We start from the raw sequence: 21197 nt of genomic DNA, 5'->3' as shown, positions 1-21197 counted from the left end.
ATGCGATGAAAATGCATCCCTCACACAACAGATTTACAAACTACTAATTTTGGTAGTTATGCCATTAGAAATATTCCATGAAACTTATAAAAGAACTTGAGATCACATGATTTGTAAACTATATTAAATGCTTCACTTTATGTCAGCGTTTCCCATGTTCGAGAGCTGGTGTTTTTGCGTTTGTCTTGCTTTGTAGGTGATGACGCTCTCTTGCTGCTTTTTCGCGCGCACTATTGCCAGTTCACAGCGCAAGAATACACTGACTAAACTAAAATATAGTTCGTAGAAAACATTAAGCTTTGACTTTATTCTATTGCTAATAATATATAATGAATGGTTCATAGGTTAATAGAAATCACATTAAAAACACTGATTATTCCAATAAGTTATGGAACTGACGATTTTTGGTAATTCCTACATTGTCACGTAAAAATCTATCATCATCATGAGAGTTCACTGCGTGGGCGTTTCTTTCGAGGGTAGCTAAATTTTTCTTCTTAATATGGACTGACGGGAGGAAGTAAGACTGTCTGGAAAAGTGAGGTACCTTTTGGGTGAGAAATTCCTAAGCATTGTTCTTCTTCAACTGTTGATTAGTCGCATTTCATTTCCAAGAATTGATGTTGGAATAATACGAGGGTTGGTTTAAAAATTCACGCCAATCCATACTGTTACAATGTCTCGAATCTCGACTCGACTCGACTCGAATTCGAGTCGAGACACACTTTGTAAAATTCGAGACGAGTCGAGACAAACATATTTTTCGACTCGAATTTTCGAGTCGAGTCGAGTCGAGACAGCTGGTAAAAATCTCGACTCGGCTCGAATGTCTCGAAAATTTTTCTATAATTTTTAATATTATTTTGAAGAAAGTGCTCGCTCAGAAACACGGCGAAAATTGTAGGACTTGTCAGGTGTTCGAGGAGTGCTGTGGTGATTGTCTTCAGCAAGTGGCGCAACCAAGGGGAAAAGACGTCCAAATGTCGAGGGGTTGGGTGCCCCCCACCTCATTACAGATGTCGAACGTCGTAAGCTGGGCCGACTGGTAAAACAGAACAGGCGGCGAACAGCGTCGGAACTAAGATCAGAGTTTAATGCTGGGCAAAGTACAAGTGTGTCTGAACTAGTGTTGTCAAATTTCCGGAAATTTTGAACCTGTTTTTTTTTAAAGTTTTTTTCGATTTTCCGGAAAAATTGAAAAAATAAATATGTTTGTATTAGGTTAATTTTACTAGTAATGATATATCTTTTCTTTTCAAACACGCAAAAAATGTAAGTTCAAAAATTTCAATATTGCGAATATTAAAAAATAGCACTCGAAAATAAAACTATTCCAATTATTATCTATATATTAAAATACTAGATTTACGCGTATATGTTTCTCCTCACAGAAAAGTTTATATGTTTGTCTCCAATCCTTTCAACAATGAGATCTCGAACCCACAAGTGCTAGAAACGTACCGTTTTCATCTGTCGATTCCAAATTTTATGTACATTGTCCAGTTCTAATTGAATATTTTTATTAAAAAAACATGGCAATTAGTTGTTTATTACATTTATAGGGCTACATAAGAAGTACTGTGGGGGCGCGGTGGCTCAGTGGTAGGGCGTTCACCCCCAGTGCTTTGGGTCCCTGGTTCGATCTCAGATCGCGCCGTGTGGAATTTGTGTTGGACAAACACCATGCTCGTGGGTTTTCTCAGGGTTCTTCCGTTTCCTCCCACTTTCTTCATTCCAGCATTTCATTCATTTCTCATCATCACCGTTTCCTTTAGCCTAACCGGCATTACCGTGGGACGTAAAACTTAAAGATTTCATTGAATATTTGAATTCAATTATCTATACAAGCCGGCTATGCGTCTTGTTTTGGCCATGGGTGGAGTCCAAACTATTCTTTGGGATGAACTTCTTACCGGATGTGTAGCCTACTGAAGGACCACACAGATGTTATCGAAACTATTGTGCTATTGTTTCTTTGTATGCTTTGGCAGAAAGTTCTGTAGATATCGAAGGCCGCCAGTGAAGCCATATCTAGCATCTTGGTGCTAGATCTAGCATAATTCACTCCCATTTAGCATCTAGCATCTTGACTTTAGCATCTTGGCGAAATCTTATTCTCTCCTCTGAGGAACAGAAAAAGAACGAAAATTTAGATGGCTCACTGACCGTTGGGAATTATCCCTTAGTTGAAGCGATGGTTGGAGTAATAAAACCAGTTAGTATTTCCGCTGTTGTATTGTTGAATTCACAGAAATGTTCAAAAATAAGCAAAACGTGCCTCTGCACAAGATGTTTACTTACTCATAGTTTTATTATTGTCAACTGAACCCTGAGTGTCTGGGATGTTTCTGTCCCTTCTCACTTTACAACTTGAGAGGTTAGGGGGTATGTCCGATATGGCGGCATTTAGATTTGATGATAAATCATCAGGGGTAGAGATTTTTTTATCATATGCAAGAGAGATATTTTCTATTCACACACGGCGATATCGCTCGGAGATATCTCTCGCAGAGGTCAATAGATTCTGACATCTTTCGGAGGTTATGCGAACTATTTCAGAAAAAAACAGGGCCACGATGTTTGGTTGTGGTGTGTGTGTGTGCGCGCGTTTCTACCTGTCACTCGTGAAAGGACAATTCCTGTTTCTTCGTATTGTGTTCCCGCCGTAGTAAAATAAAGAGCTTGAAATGGAAAAGAACGATTATGCGGCTTTTGCAGTTATCACGTCCGTGACAATGATATAATTGTGTTTGTTTAAAAAAGAAAAGAAATATAGAACGGTGTTACCTATTTAGACACTAAATTAAAAGATAAACTATACGTTCTTGCCCCAAATATTTAAACACACACACACACACACATAATATATATATATATATATATATATATATATATATATATATATATATATATATATATATATATATATATATATATATGTATATATTATACCTCATATAAAAATCCATAACTACACAACTTTCCGTTAAACCTTTTAGGATTCATGGTATATGGCGTAAGTGTTGTCTTTGACCGCTTATTTAGGTTCTATAACAGGTATTTAGGCCGGCTTTTTTATTGGTTAAGTCAAGACACCCCAGATGCATTCTGGAACCAGATGGCAACTTGATGACGCCAAGTGGGGACGGAGGGAAGTGACTTATCCTTAAGGAAATTTCAAAACTTTTTCAAACCTTTACTTTCCAACATACCAAATTGAAACCTTGCATACGGATTGTGTGTACCTTTGAGTATTTCTGAATTTTTTTTTAATCCCTATGTGTACTCGGGCCCGAGCCTGAGGGTCGCAACTATTCCGAGAAGGCTATTTTTTTTTTTTTTTTTTAGAAAAAATTCCAATTTTTCCTCTTTAGGTATAGGATACGCACATGTGAGCCAGACCGTTGAAAAGGGCTTGTTATATTAAAGAAAATAGTGTTTCAACCATGACTCTAGGCCTATTAGTAACGACGCAGTAAATTTTTATAATATGAGTTGAGTTGATTTTGAGTTTTATGTCTTGTTCAGCAGCGAGGCTATGTGAGACGTGGACCTACTGATTAACGTTGAATCCAAACCACATGAGCTCCCACCGAGAATCGAACCCGGGTCTCCCACGCCAAAGGCAAGTATGCTAACCGGTTAGCTACATGTGTGTGTGTGGCCTAAATTCAGATTTTCAAAAAATCTTTCATTCCCTGGTTTTTAAGATACAATATTGAAATTTTGCACACGCATTGTGTACGTAAGCATGTATTTTCAAGAAATTTTCAGATCCCTACGTGAATCCAGGGCCGGGCCAGAGTCAGTGTTGGATGTAGAAAGTAAAAAATCGGGGAGCCAGCCAGACCCCAGATTATGATAGGTATATCATGACTTTACTATAAACTTTCAAACATATATAAATAATAAATATTTTTTTCGCTCAAAAAACTGGGGTCCTAGGCAGGGCTGGATTTAGGGGGATGCAAAGGTGCACGTGCACCCCCGCTTCGTTGTAAATATATCGGCCGCGGTTGCTCAGTGGTAGAGTGTTCACCTCTACTGCATGGGGTTCCGGGTTCAAACCCTGCTCTCGCCAAGTGAACTTTGTGGTGGACAAACACCGTGTGCGTAGGTTTCCACCCACTTTCTTCATTCCACCATTTCATTCATTTCTTATTCTCACCGTCTCCTTTAGCCTAGCCGGCATAACCTGGGACTTAAAACTCAAAAATGTCATTTCATTTCGTTGTAAATATACACTACCTAAAGTGAGAAGCTGGCAGTGAGTTTTGCAAAATAAATAGTTTAAGTCAATTTTCTGAAGCTCGAAGGAAAAGAATTCATCGAGACCAGACACTTAGCATTTCCAAAGGAATTTCTCATTCACATCACAGATGCCTGAAGTACTTTTAAAAAACTCAAATTTAATTCAAATGTACTGGTAGTTATTGGTGCACCCCCTCAGAGAATCCTGGATCTAGGTCCCCCGCCCCGGGCTAGATCCGCCACTGGCCAAAGTGGTGAAGTGTTTCGGGGGGAATTCTTTTATAAAAATCCGGGTTTTCCCGAATTTTCCGGTTTAGGTGTATGATACGGATATGTGACTGGTACCGTTGGAAAGGGTTCGTTATACTGAAGAAAATGGCGTTTGAACCACGACTCTAGGCCAAATAGTAACGATGCAGTAAATTATATATATAATTTAAATTTTGCATACGTATTGTGTGCATAACTCGTATTTTCTTAAAAAAAAATCATATCCCTACGTGAACCCAGGCTCGGATCAGAGGGACGCAAAAATTTCCAAAAATCGTAAAATCTCCCGGTTTCCTTCGATTTTCCAGTTTCTGGTATATAATACGGACTAAGGAGTGGTACCGTTGGAAAGGGTGCTTTACTCTGAAGAAAATGAGGTATAAACCATGATCCTATGATAAATGATCCCATGATCTTTACATATTTCAGATTCTATCGAGAATTAAATTCATGGTGTATATTTTAAAGTGAAGTTTCCCTATCTATTCAAGAAATTTGTATTTCAGCATATAGAGGCAAATATTTTGGCTAACTTCATATAACCTGCATTTAATTGCAGTTTATTTCATTATAAACCATTGCTTAATTCTATTATACAATTGCTCATAATACTTGTCAAATTATTTTCGACATTTTCAAGTATAAATGTATTTTTTTTTTCATTTCTTTATATAACGAAATGTAATGCCATAGTGACATTTTGCACTATGCTCTTTGTTTCGCTAAGAGCTAAAGGTGACTTATTTCTAAACGAAAAATAAAATTAGTTATATTTAGTTCCAGAATTAAAGATGATGGAAGCCAATGTGCTGACCACACACAAAACAACTTAAATCCATCTTCTTGACCATAGCTAATTATGGACTACAATTGAAGAGCATTCAATTTATTTTTGAGCTGTAAACTTATTCATAGTTTTTATTAATAGTAAAATCTAGAACAGTTTTATGCTTGTAAAATTCTACTTCATTTTGTTCGCTTGACAATAAATATATAAATAAATACTAGCAGAATATCGAATCACACCTTCTACTGTAACAATATTTTCCTCTTTACTGGAGTCCTATCTGATTGATGAAAAAATAAAAATAAAAAAGTAGTAAAACGAAGACTCGAACACGGGTCGCGGGAATGGGAATTTTGTACGGATCCAATGAGCTACGGAATAAGACACACAAGTCATTCACTATATATATGGTAATAACCCTAAGCTTCACGCTGTGAAAGAACGTTGTGTCACTTTTTTTTTTTAAAAAAAAAGAAGAAATTCAAACCTTATAAATCGTTATGACAAGTGCCTCAATTTGAATGGTGAATATGTTGAAAAGTAATGTAATGTGATATTTTTTCCCACGTGTATAATAAACATTTTGTATCTGCGAGTGTATGCCATTGATATCAAACGGCAGTCCTTTTCCGAATTGACCTCATAGTATTTAGTACATTGATCTTAATTTCAATGTGATTGATTACTCAAGCGACTCTCCGAAACCAGGACTGGAAGTCAAATTTATCTTGACATAAATTTGATTTCTCCAGCCATACAAACAAATGGCACAACCTAACAGTGGCGTAACTAAAAGCTTGGGGCTCTCCCGCAGACAGTCCCACTTCACAATTTTGAGCTCCCTGATGGGGTGGGGCCCCACAATGCAGGGTCCGCGGGGCCCTTATTTACGCCCCTGCAACCGAGTACTGGAACTACGATAAGCGCATTAATTAGATTAATAATGCTGTGAGTTATAATGTAGATAGATATAGATATAATCTATTTAAAACAAAACATTTTGCTTGATTTTTCATTTCCGAAGTTTAGAATTTTGCAGTATTAGGTTCTCAATGAATAACTGCAAATTAGAACATTAACTTTTAGCATAGAAATGAACTATGACTATTCATTTCTATGAACTATGAACTATGTAAAGTTCTTCAAGCGTTGTGAGATAAAGTTGTAAAATAACCATCAGCAGTGTTTTGTCTAATTTTGTTAATTTTGAGGAGAATCTAACACTCTAGAAGATATTCATGACTTTTTAACTTTTGTTGCAGGTATTTTCAAAAATCTTTGGAGGAATTCTACAACTTTAGGGGGGGATCGTCTAGAAAACACTGTACTGTAACATATTTGCAAATTAGGTAGGTTATAAGCAATGGCAATAGATTTTTATTCATAAGTTATTTTATACTAGATGGAAAATTAATCTATCAACTCTGTTTAATTTGAATTACCTGTATTATCTGGGGAATCAAAAATATTATATAAAATCATGATAACTATTATTTGCAAGCGTTGTCAGTCAATCCTATGTTTGATAAAGATCTTTCAGCATTTCTCCAGAACATTCCCTCTTGGGTAACCCTCTTTCAAATCATTCCTCAGTGCTCCTTAATTTCACCATACCATACAGTATCAGGGCCTCTTCTAGGTCACTTCTTATCATTTACACAGAAAATAACAGAACATATTATTGAGAGTGGTCAAAAGAGCAGGAAATATTTCAGACCAAACTAATGGAGGAAGTGGCCAGTGGACATCTTGACAGAGGATGAAATGGCAGATGGATATAATGCTGGGTTTATAATTACAAGTACTTTGCTATTTAATTGAATTTTACATTATAAAATTTCTAATTTATTGTATGCGCACATTTAATCATTGTATATATATAATGTTATTACATATAATCTTAGAAGTTCTAGGGAAAAGATTAACTCGACTAACATAATGGTTAACGGGGTGATTTTTAGTTCAAATATTTTAATACGATATTTTAAATTAAGATACATTTATATAGAAGTAAAGTAAGTATGAAATAACTATAGAATAAATTCAAAATTCGAAATTTTAATTATAAAGTATCTATATACAATTTTGGAATTCGAAATTGATTATAATAACATGAGATAAGCACTAAAGCGCTTGATTCGCAAACCAGAGTAAGAACTGAAAATAAAACAATATTGAATAGGTTTACAACAGGGGTGGCTAGGCTTTCTTAGGTTTGAGGGCTACTTCTCATTTCTGAAATCTCTAGTGATCTACTAATCAAAATATATATTAATAATGAGGACGTGATGGACAGTAAAGAAGTAAATACGAACAATAAAGTTAAGATTAATTAAATATTTTTTAAAAACCTAATTAATTCATTTTTATTTTCTCAGAAACGTTCATTTATTATGAGAAACTAGAAATCAGTCCATCGAGACTGATTGATACAGATAGTGTGACACAGGCCACCGCGGGCTACCTCTCACGATTGCCGGTAGGCTAGTAGAGACTATGGTTGATGTGTTGGCCATCTCTGGTCGGTTATAATGACTTGTTTCGAAGACATGAAAAGGGTTTCAATCAAGGACGCGCAGGTGCATTTCGCCAGCCCCCCCACCTTGGAGTTTCGAAAAAAAACCTATGCCAATCGTTTGTGCTACGTTTGTGCCGGAATGTACCGCAAAAATTTTCTTTTGTACCACTTCCGGTACGAAGTTATAATAGTTTTAAAGTGGGGGGGCTGGGGAAACGGCAGCCCCCCACCTTGGATTTTCGAAACGAAACCTATGGCAATCGTTTGTGCTACGTTTGTGCCGGAATGTACCGCAAAAATTTTCGTTTGTACCACTTCCGGTACGAAGTTATAAGGGTTTTAAAGTGGGGGGGCTGGGGAAACGGCAGCCCCCCCACCTTGGAATTTCAAAACAAAACCTATGCCAATCGTTTGTGCCGGAATGTACCGCAAAAATTTTCGTTTGTACCACTTCCGGTACGAAGTTATAAGGGTTTTAAAGTGGGGGGGCTGGAGAAACGGCAGCCTCCAAACTTGGAATTTCGAAACAAAACCTATGACAATCGTTTGTGCTACGTTTGTGCCGGAATGTACCGCAAAAATTTTCGTTTGTACCACTTCCGGTACGAAGTTATAAGGGTTTTAAAGTGGGGGGGCTGGGGAAACGGCAGCCCCCCACCTTGGAATTTCAAAACAAAACCTATGCCAATCGTTTGTGCTACGTTTGTGCCGGAATGTACCGCAAAAATTTTCGTTTGTACCACTTCCGGTACGAAGTTATAAGGGTTTTAAAGTGGGGGGGGGGGGCTGGAGAAACGGCAGCCTCCAAACTTGGAATTTCGAAACAAAACCTATGACAATCGTTTGTGCTACGTTTGTGCCGGAATGTACCGCAAAAATTTTCGTTTGTACCACTTCCGGTACGAAGTTATAAGGGTTTCAAAGTGGGGGGGCTGGAGAAACGGAAGCCTCCAACCTTGGAATTTCGAAACAAAAGGTATGCCAATCGTTTGTGCTACGTTTGTGCCGGAATGTACCGCAAAAATTTTTGTTTGTACCACTTCCGGTACGCAGTTATAAGGGTTTTGAAGTGGCGGGCTGGGGAAACGGCAGCCGCCACCTAGGAATTTCAAAACAAAACCTATGGCAATCGTTTGTGCTACGTTTGTGCCGGAATGTAGCGCAAAAATTTTCGTTTGTACCACTTCCGGTACCAAGTTATAAGGGTTTTGAAGTGGAGGGGCTGCAGAAACAGAAGCCTGCAACCTTGGAATTTCGAAACAAAAACTATGCTAATTGTTTGTGCTACGTTTGTGCCGGAATGTACCGCAAAAATTTTTGGTTGTACCACTTCCGGTACGAAGTTATATGAGTTTTCAAGAGGGGCTGTGGTAACGGCAGCCCCGCACCCAGTAATTTCGAAATGAAACCTATGCTCTCTCTTTGCACTACTTTTGAACAGGAACGTTTCGCTAAACTCTTTTCTGTACCACTTCCGGTACAAAGATAAGAGAGTTTCAAGCTACGGAGCTGCCGTTTTGATGCCCCCTCGGAATTTCGAAACGAGACCTGTGCAAATCGTTTAACAACATTTGTGTCGGAATGTATCGCAAACATTTTTGTATGTATCACTTCCAGTACAAAAGTATGACAGTTTTAACTAGGGGGCTGCCGTTTCCAGAACCCCCCATCTTGGAATTTCGAGATAAGACTATGTCAATCGTTTGTGGTACGTTTTTACCGGAATGTACCGCAAAAAAAAATTATGTGCCTGAAGTTGGCCCCCCACCTCTCCCAAATCACACCAAACGTTGCACATCGTTAATGCATCGTTAGTACACGTTAGTGCTTTTAGAACTAACGTTAGTGCTATCAGCGTTTACGAGATATTGAAGATTTTGGTTTGGGACCTACTTCATATGAAGTTAGCCCTCCACCCATCTTTATGCAGACAGATTTTCACTAAACTTAGCGCATCGTTAGTGCACTTAAATACACTAAGCACTACCGTAAGTGCTACCATATTTTGGGATTATTCAAGATTTTCGGTGGGGGGGCCAACTTCAGAAATATTAAATTCTATATAAATAGAGGTAGAAACATGGGGTTGACGGTAATCGTTAGTGCATTGTTAGTGCACTTAAACGCAATAAGCACTAACATTAGTGCTATCATATTTTGGGATTTATTCAAGATGTTTGGTGGGGGGCCAACTTCAAAAATATCAAATTTTATACAAATAGAGATAGAAACATGGAGTTAACGGCAATCGTTAGAGCGTGATTAGTGCACTTAAATGCACTAAGCACTAACGTTAGTGTTACCACATTTTGAAATTTATTCAAAATTTTTGGTGGGGGGCAACTTCAGAAATATCAAATTCCATACAAAGTGTCAGTATTTTCAGGAATCAGTAACGAATGCACTAGTTACTTTGTTAGTGCTTGAAGAGGGCGTAAATTCACGCTGACCACCAAAGATATTTTACTTGTAGCACCTACACTAATTAAGCACTAACGTTAGGGGTTGGTGCACGAAGAAGCACTAACGATGCACTAAGGATTGTACTGGAAATGATCATTAGTGCTTTTTAATTTGGCAGAAATTTGACACAGTGAAAAACTCCCCTTAAATTTCTTATGTGAGTTTCCTGAGATGTAACTGGCCATAACTACACTAATAGTGAAGCACTAACGAAAACAGCTCTAATTTTTTCGTTATTGGTTGAAGTGGGGCGCCAAGTTCATGAAAGCTTCCAAAGGTTTTTTTACTTGTAGGACCTACATTAATGAAGAACTAACGTTAGGTGTTAATGCACTAAGAAACACTAACGATTTCAGTAGAAGAGGTCATTAGTGCTTTTGATTTTGGCGGAAATTTGACGCAATGAAAAATTCCACATGAATCTCTTATGGGATTTTTGTGGCATATAATTGGCCATATCTACATCAATAGTTAAGCATTAACGGAACTATGAGTGTTTTGCAGAAGCGCTAACGATACATTAACGAATGGACTTATTTTTCGTTACTGCTTGAAGTGGGAACCAAGTTCACGCTGGCCCGCAAAGGTTTCTTACTTGTAGCACCTACACTAATGAAGCACGAAACTTAGGTGTTGGTGCACTAGGAAGCACTAATATTACAAGGAAAGAAAACTTTCGAATTTATCGTGAACTTAGCCCCCACTACAAGCACTAACGGAAAAATTAGTTTTATACGTTAGTGCATTGTTAGTACTTCTAGAAGATACAAGTAGTTTCGTTAGTGTTTCACCATTAGTGTAGAAATGGCCAATTATAAGTCTCAAAACTCCCATAAGAAACACATGGGGAAGTATTCATTGTATCAAATTCCCATCTCATTCAAAAGCACTAATTACCTCTGTTAGTGCAATTGTTAGTGCATCGTAATTGCTTCTTAGAGCACAAACATTTAACGTTAGTGCTTCATTAGTGTAGGTGTTACAAGTAAAAAAAGAAACTATGGAGAAGTCAGCGTGAATTTCGCACCGACACTTTAAGCACTAACGGAAAAAATAGTCCAATTCGTTAGTGCTTCTATAAAGCACTAACGATTTCGTTAGTGCTTCACTATTAGTGTAGTTATGGCCAATTACATATCACGAGACTCACAAGAAATTTAGGCAAATTTTTCATTGAATCAAATTTCCGCCAAATTCAAAATCACTAATGATCTCTTCTAGAGCGATCATTAGTGCATTGTTAGTGCTTCTTAGCGCATCTACACCTAAGGTTAGTGCTTCATTAGTAAATGTGCTACAATTAAAATACCTTTTGAGGCCAGAGTGAACTTAGCGCCCCCACTTCAAGCACTAAGTAAAACTTAGTGCCATTCGTTAGTGCATTGGTAGTGCTTCTGGAAAACACTAACAATTTAGTTAGAACTTCAATATTAGTTTACTTATTGCCAATTACATGTAACGAAACACATAATAAATTTATGGGAAATTTTTCATTGCGTCAAATTTCCGTCAAATACAAGAGTACTAATGATCTATTCTAGTGCAATCGTTAGTGCATCGTTAGTGCTTCTAGAAAACACTAACAGTTTCGTTTGTCCTTCAATATTAGTGTAGTTATGGACAATTACATGTCACTAAACTCCTATAAGACATTTATTGGGAAATTTTAATTGCATCAAATTTCCGCCATATTCAAAAGCACTAATGATATCTTCTAGTGCAATTGTTAGTGGTTCTTAGTGCACCAACCCCTAACGTTAGTACTTCATTAGTGTAGGTGCTACAGGTACAATATCTTTGGAGAGCACGGTGAACTTGCGTCAACTTCAAGCATTAACAAAAAATTAATGCCATTCATTAGTGTATCGTTAGTGCTTCTAGAAAGCACTAAATGTTTGTATGAAATTTGATATTTCATAAGTTGGTCCCACCAGAAATCTTGAATAAATCCCAAAATATGGTAATGCTAACCTTAATGCTTAGTGCATTTAAGTGCACTAACGATGCAATAACGATTGTCTTTAACTGCATGTTTCTACCTCTATTTGTATAGAATTTGATATTTCTGAAGTTGGCCCCCATCTAAAATCTTGAATAAATCCCAAAATATTATAGCACTAACGTCAATGTTTAGTATTTTAAGTGCACTAACGATGCACTAACGATTGCCGTTAACTCTATGTTCCTATCTCTATTTGTATAGAATTTGAAATTACTGAAGTTGCCCATCCCACCGAAAATCTTGAATGAATTCCAAAATATGGCAGCACCAACGATAGTGCTTAGTACGTTAAAGTGCACTAACGATGCACTAACGTTTGCCATTAACCCCATGTTTCTATCCCTATTTGTATAGAATTTGATATTTCTGAAGTTGACCACCCCAACAAATTTTTTGAATAAATCTCAAAATATAGTAGCGCTAACGTTAGTGCTTAGTGCGTTTAAGTGCACTAATGATGCACTAATGATTGCTGTTAACACTATGTTTCTAACTTTATTTGCATACAATTTGATATTTCTGAAGTTGGCCCCCCACCAATAATCTTGAATAAATCCCAAAATATGATAGCACTAACGTTAGTGCTTAGTGCTTATAAGTGCACTAACGATTCCCGCTAACTCAATGTTTCTATCTCTATTTGTATTGAATTTGATGTTTCTGAAGTTTGTCCCCCACTTTAAAACTATTATAACTTCGTACCGGAAGTGGTACAAACGAAAATTTTTGCGGTACATTCCGGCACAAACGTAGCACAAACGATTGCCATAGGTTTTGTTTCGAAATTCCAAGTTTGGAGGCTGCCGTTTCTCCAGCCCCCCACATTAAAACCCTTATAACTTCGTACCGGAAGTGGTACAAACGAAACTTTTTGCGGTAAATTCCGGCACAAACGTAGCACAAACGATTGGCATAGGTTTTGTTTCGAAATTCCAAGGTAGGGGGTTGCCGTTTCCCCAGCCCCCCGCACTTTGAAACCCTTATAACTTCGTACCGGAAGTGGTACAAACAAAAATTTTTGCGGTACATTCCAGCACAAACGATTGGAATAGGTTTTGTTTCGAAATTCCAAGGTAAGGGGTTGCCGTTTCTCCAGTCCCCCACTTTAAAACCCTTATAACTTCGTACCGGAAGTGGTACAAACGAAAATTTTTGCGGTACATTCCGGCACAAACGTAGCACAAACAATTGGCAAAGGTTTTGTTTCGAAATTCCAAGGTTGGAGGCTTCCGTTTCTCCAGCCCTCCCACTTTGAAACCCTTATAAATTCGTACCGGAAGTGGTACAAACGAAATATTTAGCGGTACATTCCGGCACAAACGTAGCACAAACGATTGCCATAGGTTTTGTTTCGAAATTCCAAGTTTGAAGGCTGCACTTTCTCCAGCCCCCCCACTTTAAAACCCTTATAACTTCGTACCGGAAGTGGTACAAACGAAAATTTTTGCGGTACATTCCGGCACAAACGTAGCACAAACGATTGGCATAGGTTTTGTTTTGAAATTCCTAGGTTGGAGGCTGCCGTTTCCCTAGCCCCCCACTTCAAAACCCTTATAACTTCGTACCGGAAGTGGTACAGACAAAACTTTTTGCGATACACTCCGGCACAAACGTAGCACAAAAGAATGCCATAGTTTTTGTTTCGAAATTCCAAGTTTGGAGGCTGCCGTTTCTCCAGCCCCCTCCCCAACTTTAAAACCCTTATAACTTCGTACCGGAAGTGGTACAAACGAAAATGTTTACGGTGCATTCCGGCACAAACGTAGCACAAACGATTGCCATAGGTTTTGTTTCGAAATTCCAAGTTTGGAGGCTGCCGTTTCTCCAGTCCCCCACTTTAAAACCCTTATAACTCCGTACCGGAAGTGGTACAAACGAAAATTTTTGCGGTACATTCCGGCACAAACGTAGCACAAACAATTGGCAAAGCTTTTGTTTCGAAATTCCAAGGTTGGAGGCTTCCGTTTCTCCAGCCCTCCCACTTTGAAACCCTTATAAATTCGTACCGGAAGTGGTACAAACGAAATATTTAGCGGTACATTCCGGCACAAACGTAGCACAAACGATTGCCATAGGTTTTGTTTCGAAATTCCAAGTTTGAAGGCTGCACTTTCTCCAGCCCCCCCACTTTAAAACCCTTATAACTTCGTACCGGAAGTGGTACAAACGGAAATTTTTGCGGTACATTCCGGCACAAACGTAGCACAAACGATTGGCATAGGTTTTGTTTTGAAATTCCTAGGTTGGAGGCTGCCGTTTCCCTAGCCCCCCACTTCAAAACCCTTATAACTTCGTACCGGAAGTGGTACAGACAAAAATTTTTGCGATACATTCCGGCACAAACGTAGCACAAAAGAATGCCATAGTTTTTGTTTCGAAATTCCAAGTTTTGAGGCTGCCGTTTCTCCAGTCCCCCACTTTAAAACCCTTATAACTTCGTACCGGAAGTGGTACAAACGAAAATGTTTACGGTGCATTCCGGCACAAACGTAGCACAAACGATTGCCATAGGTTTTGTTTCGAAATTCCAAGGTTGGAGGCTTCCGTTTCTCCAGCCCCCCCCCACTTTGAAACCCTTATAACTTCGTACCGGAAGTGGTACAAACGAAAATTTTTGCGGTACATTCCGGCACAAACGTAGCACAAACGATTGGCATAGGTTTTGTTTCGAAATTCCAAGTTTGGAGGCTGCCGTTTCTCCAGCCCCCCCACTTTAAAACCCTTATAACTTCGTACCGGAAGTGGTACAAACGAAAATTTTTGCGGTACATTCCGGCACAAACGATTGGCATAGGTTTTGTTTTGAAATTCCTAGGTGGGGGGGCTGCCGTTTCCCCAGCCCCCCCACTTTAAAACCCTTATAACTTCGTACCGGAAGTGGTACAAACGAAAATTTTTGCGGTACATTCCGGCACAAACGTAGCACAAACGATTGCCATAGGTTTCGTTTCGAAATTCCAAGGTGGGGGGGCTGCCGTTTCCCCAGCCCCCCACTTTAAAACCCTTATAACTTCGTACCGGAAGTGGTACAAACGAAAATTTTTGCGGTACATTCCGGCACAAACGTAGCACAAACGATTGTCATAGGTTTTGTTTCGAAACTCCAAGGTGGGGGGGCTGGCGAAATGCACCTAGGACACGCCGCTTCTGATGTATGTGGTCCAGGTTTCAATTCCCGGTGCTAGTCGGTTTTATCTCATTTTAAACTATGGATCTACCTTTGCTTCAGCCGAGGTTAAACTTGAGATATCAAAGCAAACCAAATTGAACCGGTTAATTTGTTGTAGCTTTCGTAGTTTGGAAGGTTCCTCGCAATTTCATGAACAGAAACTGGGGAAAAGATATTTCTTTCCTTTTTGTCAACAGAACAAACCACTGGACGACAGGTATAAACAAATTCTTAACAAAACCTGTTTTTAACCAGATATTTCCCGCTTTCCTTCCAAGAAGCTGGCAGCCAAGAAGGGTTGGAAGCGGTGACCTATTCATTCCTTTGTTTCTCTACGGGGGGCTATACCTGGCTTGCATGCGATAAGTTGAACATGCCCATCTTATCGCATCGTATCATATGCAAGACAGATATCATGAGATAAACTAATTTAGACACGATGATTTCTGAAATTTATCTCTACCCTTGATGATTTATCATAACGTCTAAAAAGGGCCTAAAAGAAATGCTTCAGTACTGCGTCGGAAGCGGCATGTTTTGTATATATTTCTTAAAATGTTGTCCATTCATAAAGTATAAATTCCCCCTTCCTCCCCTGATTCTTTTTCCAATACAGAGAACCGACTCTTTAAATGAAGAAAGAACCCTGAACCCTCCCGAAAATGCAATAATGAATGATGCATACAAATAACAAATATGTGGATAAATTAAATAAAGCAGATACATGACGAAGATAACAGTGCTTGATGCAGCGCAGTCCATCACATGTAAATAGATTTGAAGGGTTCATATTTGTGTATGTGTACATGTGTATGTGCTTGTTTCTGAGAATTTATATGCGCGTGTGTCTTGTAATTGTTATATTAATATCCACTGGATTAAGTGAAAGTATAAAATGGATTTGATGACTGCCAAATTGACGTCACCTTGGTAAGTCATTATTTTTTAATATTTAGTAATATTAAATTAGATTATAGTTTAGCGTCGTTTTCAGGAGCAAAGCTCTACAAGACGTGAACGTGCAGTTTAACGTCGGATTTCAAACACATGAGCTCCTACCATGAATCAAACCTCGTTCGCGAAAGGCGCATACGCTAACCACATACAGTAGCAACGGGGAGCTCAACATTTAGTAATATGTATATTAAGTTGTAAAATTATATTCGTTTAATTTTCACTAATATAATCTTCACAATGTAAAGCATTCGCTAGGTACGTTATCTTGTTTAAAAACAAAAAGCCTCTCTCTTATGTTTCCGTCTCGGGGTTGGACTGAGGGATGATAGAACTCCGAAAGAGATGTTTTTACTATATTTTGTACAGTAGATCTGCCCCTTCATAATCTCCGTGTTTGATAAGAATGAGCCTCCCTGGCTCACGAAAATGTATACGTAATATAACAAACCATGCACATTAAATACCAGACTAATATAGCAAACATTGAAGGTGCCCCCCTTGAAGATTTTCTTCGGCCGCCCACGTCTGGAGATACACAATTTCGCAACTCAGTGGATACGATGTGGATGTATTCCAAGTCTACTGATTTACCCATCAAATTTAAATTTTATAACAATATTCTCAGTGAACACTAACCTGAGGAGAACTATTTTTTTAATTCGATCGCTAAAAGATTTTTTTTTTCACCAGGTCTCGGTAATCGTCCGGCACGAAAACTGAAGTTTTTACAAGTGTTTCTCCAGCAATTTTTTTGAGAAAGGGATCCTCCAGAGTAGATATCCCCCTGTTCATCCGCGTGGGAAAATTTTGGCCTAATTTTGGCCCTAAACTGGCCTAAACCAGTGTGTTGCTATGCAAGAATAAGGAAGTATACTCTTGGACGCCTACCAGATGTAAAAAGAAGATACAACATGCCTTTTTTCGTCTCTTCATCTTATATTGTTTAGTTATTTGAACCCCCGCCACCCCCTGCTCCTCCTGGAAAGCCGAATATGTCGGAGTCAAGTTTCGACAAGCCTTTAGTTGCTATGTTCATAGCCTTTTACGGCTACCACAAAGGCATGTTTGTTGCTATATTCATATTCTTGGATGCCTATCAGATGTAGAAACAAGATAAAACATGCCTTTTTCGTGTTCTTGTCGTGTATTGGCTAGTGATTTGAACCCCCAAACCCCTCCACTCCCTCCTGCGAAGAACGTAAGCGGCCGTCGTTGTTGCTATGCTCATACTCTTGAACGGCTATGGGATCTCGATGAGAGTCCTTTCAGTTATCACGATCGAAGCTTTTCAATTGATTGATTGATTTTCGTCTTTTCGTTATGTTTGTTGTGGGAACAGGGTGTTGCTATGCCCATAGTCTTGGATGCTCATAATCTTGGACGGCTATCGGATCTTGATGAGAGTCCTATCAGTTATCACGATCGAAGCTTCCCAATTGATTGAATATCACGTTCGAAGCTTCCCAAATGATTAATTGATTTTCGTCCTTTCGTTATGTATTGAATAGCTATTTTGCATAGCATAGGGTAGACCTTTACCCCCAATCCTTTGATATTCAGTGATCGAAGCACTCCAATTTGATTGGTCTTCGTCTTTCCCCGACTCGTTTCTCCTGGGAAACCGAAGAGCATACTTAATGTCTTAAAATATTCAATGCTTTCTCATCGAGAATCGAACCTGAACACTAAATATGTTTTCATTTTGAAAGCTCTCTCATCGGAATCGAACGCAAGACCAGTACTTCACGATTTAGAGTTGAATTAATCCTTGCATGAAAAAAAGAATTTCACGTATTGATTTTAGCGTAGCATATGATATGTACATTGTTCGAAGCTCTTCATTTCGAAGCACTATAATGCTTTCAAGTGTTCAATGCTCCCTTTCTCTCTCTTTCTCTCTATCATCGAGAATCGAACCCGGACCAAAGTGGTATTAAAACAGAAAGGAACGAATTAACTTAATGTCTAAAAATATTCAATGCTTTCTCACCGAGAGTCGAACCTGAGCCCTAAATACGCTTTTATTTTGAAAGTTCTCTCACCGGAATCGAACGCAAGACCACTACTTCACGATGTAGAGTTGAATTAATCCTTGCATGAAAAAAAAAAAAGAATTTCACTTCGTTTTCACGACAGAAAGGATCGAATTAACTTCATGCCTTAAAATGTGTAATGCTTTCTCATTGAGGATCGAACCAGGACACGGGAATCAAACGCAAGACCTGTACTTCATGACCGTTGAGTTGAATTAATCCTCGCATGAAAAAAAAGAATTTCACGTATATAGCACTTCGTTTCACGACAGAAAGGAACGAAATAATTTAATGTCTTGAAATATTTAATGCTCTTTCACTAAGAATCGAACCAGAACCCTAAATATGCTTTTATTTTGAAAGTTCTCTCATCGGAATCGAACACGAGACCAGTACTTCACGATTTAGAGTTGAATTAATCCTCGCATGAAAAAAAAAAGAAATTCACGTATATACCACTTCGTTTTCACGACAGAAAGGATCGAGTTAACTTAATGCCTGAAAATATTTAATGCTTTCTCACCAAGAATCGAACCCGAACCCCCAAGGGTCGCGGTTCTTCGTAAGTGTATGGGACATGTATAAACATTTTCGGCTGACTTGCACATCATCGCAACCGATTTCCCCAGAGGAACGAATTAACTTAATGTCTTAAAGTATTGAATGCTTTGTCATCGAGAATCGAACTCGGACACGAAATATGCTTTCATTTTGAAAGGTCTCTCTCACAGGAATCGAACACTATACCTGTACTTTAAGATTTAGAGTTGAATTAATCCTTGTATGAAAAAAAGAATGCTTTCTCATCGAGAATCGAAGTCGGACACTAAATATGCTTTCATTTTGAAAGGTCTCTCTCACAGGAATCGAACACAATACCTGTACTTTAAGATTTAGAGTTGAATTAATCCTTGTATGAAAAAAAGAATGCTTTCTCATCGAGAATCGAACCCGGATCCCAAACGATCGTGGTGGTCTTTCGTAAGTGTATGGTACATATATAAACTAGATGAAACATGATTTCCTCTCCGTCATCCCTTCCTGCATCATGCATGTGTGCACAGATATTTGTATGCATAGTGTCATCAGTCTCTGTTGATCATCTGCTGAAATAACATGGCTGTGTAAATCATAAGTTACTTTATATTATTGACTTCCATAGATTTCGAACATAATTGAACATAGAAACGTATGCAAGATTTCATTTAAGCAGACGATTAGAAAAATACGAATAGTGGAAGATTAAGAATGGAACTGCGACCAAATTCTGTATCTGAAAGGTTACCATTCCAACAAAAGCCAGAATTACCATATAGTGGTGCATATAAATGTTTTGCCCCTCAATATAATCAGTATTGTACAAAGGAATTACGTTTAAGAACATTCGAACACTGGCCTATTTCATCAAAACAATGCCCGGATCAATTAAGTGATGTTGGATTTTTTTACACGAAGAAAAGAGACCAAACTATATGCTTCTATTGTGCTGGTGGATTAAAAGATTGGACTGATAACGATGTTCCATGGATAGAACATGCGAAATGGTTTCCTAATTGTCCATTTCTTTACCTTAAGAAGGGATATGCTTTTATTAAACAAATACAGGAAAAGTGCTCTGATATGCAAGTATTTCGTAGTGTTTTGAATCATGATATACATAAAAATGCCAGTAAAAGTTTCAATAAGGAACTTAATTTTCAATATGGTACAATTTGAAGTGAAACTTGAATAAAGTTCCATTACATACTTTTTCTTTGTATATAACTGTAAAAAGTACATTTATTATCTGTCAGGAAAGTAAATGTACACCTATTTTTCGAGTCTGGCATTCCTGCTTTCCATCCGTGGAGAGTATGAGAATTAAATCAATCAAATGTTTACTGAGGGGCAAAAAGAAAAGTTTAATCTAAATAAGAAATTGCAGAGGGACACAAGCTGTGAATACGAATAGTGCATAGTGTAAATAAAGGACGACACCGAAAGAGAAAGCCAGAAACAGCTGTTAAACTTAGAAAAAAGAGTAAAAATTGTTGAAGTGGGAACATAAAACACAAATACAACAAATACGCCGACAACTAAACATTCACCATGCCATCATCTTGGTGTAGTGGTTAAGGTGCTGGCTTACAAATGCAAAGGTCGCCAGTTCGAATCTTCGGTGAGGACATTTTTAAAAATTTTTGTTAATAATACATGCTGCTCATGAGAGATGGTAAAAGAGGTTGTATTTAGTCTTTCGTAGCAATTATTATTGGTAATGTATAGTACTGATAATACTTTTTGTCTTTGCGTATTGCTTTTATTCTTTTCTTCATTTCAAAAGAGAAGAATATCTGAACAAATGCCACCAAAATTCCTCATATTTTGAATGTAAACGCCATTTGCAATTAGTAAAGAATAAAAATTGAACGTTCCGATGTAGCTGCAAAAAGTAAAAAGAAAAACATGGAAGAAGACCATACTCATGGTTATTAAAAATACAATTTCTACATGCCTTACACCTCCCGACCACGTTTCTACGTTAGCAAGTAAGAGGTTTGTGTTTAGGTCAGGCTGGTCAATACGTTTTACAAAGGGGCCCGGTTTAGCTCTGACGCACCACAGGTGCGAGAAGGGAGCAAACCACTTTTTCTCTCTCCCTCTGTGTGTCTATTTATCTATCTATCTGTATATATATATAACGCTATTTGTGAATGCCATAACCACCCTAATTTTCAGCGGATTGAGACGAAACTTGGCACAAACAT

General features: G+C 38.2%; 1 protein-coding gene across 1 annotated transcript in view; it reads left to right on the top strand.

Moving 5' to 3' along the window:
- The window catches only part of LOC145674543 (uncharacterized), a 153233-nt gene that overhangs the window by 22731 nt on the left and 109305 nt on the right, over positions 1-21197 (top strand). The window contains exon 2 of the mRNA XM_081744710.1: positions 6571-6657. The gene's annotated coding sequence lies outside the window, so the exon portion shown is untranslated. The remainder of the gene's footprint in view (positions 1-6570; positions 6658-21197) is intronic.

Source organism: Thermobia domestica, chromosome 17, assembly GCF_964235325.1.
Source record: "Thermobia domestica chromosome 17, izTheDome1.hap1.1, whole genome shotgun sequence".
Classification (NCBI taxonomy): domain Eukaryota; kingdom Metazoa; phylum Arthropoda; class Insecta; order Zygentoma; family Lepismatidae; genus Thermobia; species Thermobia domestica.
This window is presented reverse-complemented; position numbering and strand designations above follow the sequence as displayed.